The 2,052-nt window shown below is 45.0% G+C and overlaps 1 pseudogene; it reads left to right on the forward strand.

Moving 5' to 3' along the window:
* On the forward strand, window positions 1-546 carry LOC143406271 (succinate dehydrogenase [ubiquinone] cytochrome b small subunit, mitochondrial pseudogene; annotated as a pseudogene).
* The last annotated feature ends 1,506 nt before the right edge of the window (window positions 547-2,052 follow it).

Here is a 2,052-nt window from a genome sequence, read left to right on the forward strand (position 1 = left end):
ATGGTGGTTCTCTTGAGGCTGGGTCTCCTCTGTGGTGCTCAAGGAGGCTGAGATCTGTTCCTCTGAACCCCATTGGCCAGGCCTTCTCACATCTCAGCATTTCTCCAGGACCGACCTACTCCAGGATGGACTGGAACACAGCACATTCACCTGTCACCAAACCGCCACTCTGGTTCCAAGGCTGCATCTCTTCACTGGACTAGTGAGAGGGTTGTCAGTGTTTTGCTCCTGGGCCTGCTTCCAGCTGCATATTTGAATCCTTGCTCTGCAATGGACTACTCCTTGGCTGCAGTCCTCACTCTTCATAGTCACTGGGGCCTTGGACAAGTTGTCACTGATTATGTTCACAGGATGCATGGCAGAAAGCTGCCAAGGCAGGCCTTTTGGCACTCTCAGCTTTAACCTTTGCTGGGCTTTGTTATTTCAACTATCATGACGTGGGCATCTGCAAAGCTGTTGCAATGCTGTGGAAGCTTTGACCTTTTTGACTTGAGAATTGATTGTATGCCTCTGCCTCTGCTCTGTCATTCAACTCACAATAAGGAGGAAATAACAGAAAGGTCATTGATGGGCAAACCTTCTTCTAATCACATGGTTATTTTAGAATTTCATTGTTGATGAGACCCAGTTCTGCATTCTAGTGAGTTCATGGGGTTGCCTTCAAGCTTATGAGACTCACAGTATGACTAAGCTTCACATATGAGTTTTTGCTTTTGTCAGTCTCTTAAAGAGAATTTAGCTTTATTATTATCATCAATATATGATCATTCCTGCATTTGTCTTGGAAATAAGGGACAAAGAGAAAGACTGTTAATTCATGACTTTGCAAAAAATTAGATAGTGTTTACTTTTGGAAACTTCCCTGTCCAGTTGATACCAGCTACTGATGGTTTTATGTCCTAGGGAAACTTGTGCTAAATTTTACACAGGAGTAAATATTAAATGACTGCAGAAGTTGCTAGTAAATAGAACAGATACCAGTAAAAACTGACCAATCAGAAAAGACACCAGCAGGCCATCTAACCAATCAGAATAGAAGCCAGCTGTAAATGACCAGCATTGCCCTCCATGCTGAGATGCGCTCTTGCATAGTGAGACCAGGAGTGTTGAGCATCTGCTCTGGGATACAAGGCACTGTTGTCTTATCTGGAGACTTCACAGCAAATGACGTCTGAGAGCCTGTTGGAAGCCCTACCACCGCCCGCCAAAGTAACCTCCTCCTGATCCTTTGAAGCCTTCAGCAAAGCCACCTTTACCAAGCTCTGGCTGTAGCAGAGTCATCAGAGGAGAGGGAAGAGCGAAGCTGTAGGTTGGAGATAAGTAGTGTTAGAGGTGTTTGGGGTGGACTGCTTACGGGTTGCAAAGTTGTGGCTATCAAAGTCATACCACCAGCATCAGAATCTCCAAATCTTGAGAAATCTTTGGGAGGGGTGTATATTTCCTGAAAATAGAATGTGGTTTCAAGATAACATCATCATCATTTAATTAAAGGAAAGGGTATGTCTAGAAGAGTAAAACCATTGGGCATGCTTCAGCATGGACATATTGAAAACCCAGGGGAAGGTTTAAGAACACCATCTTCTGAGTCAGGTGAACACTAGGTATGGTTCAGACACAAGGTAAGTGACCTAAATCATGCCCTTTCCCCGAAATCTCCTTTATCTTTAAAGTGAATATAATAGTAGCATCCACTCCCCTAGGGTAGCCATTTGCTGGGCACAGTGAATGGGACAGTCAATACTGGCTGTCACTGCAGAATCCCTGCCGTCCTCACCACCAATACCATGCAAAAACTCCAGTTAAGGATGCTCTCACATTCCCTCCTAATCTCTAAGAGACAGAGAGCAGTGTTGCAACTCATGAATGGGCCAGATCAAAGGCTGGGAGAAAAATGCCAGGGCAGGGTAATGGGCTGTTAGTCCCAAAGATTCCCAAGGGGCCAAACACAGGGAAGTCACAACACCGCAGGGAGCTAGCTTCATTTGGTTTTAGAGAAGAAGAGAAGGGAAGCCATTGGGGCAAGGTTTGATTGTCCACGTATCTGTTAAGAGA

Source organism: Callospermophilus lateralis, chromosome 8, assembly GCF_048772815.1.
Source record: "Callospermophilus lateralis isolate mCalLat2 chromosome 8, mCalLat2.hap1, whole genome shotgun sequence".
Classification (NCBI taxonomy): domain Eukaryota; kingdom Metazoa; phylum Chordata; class Mammalia; order Rodentia; family Sciuridae; genus Callospermophilus; species Callospermophilus lateralis.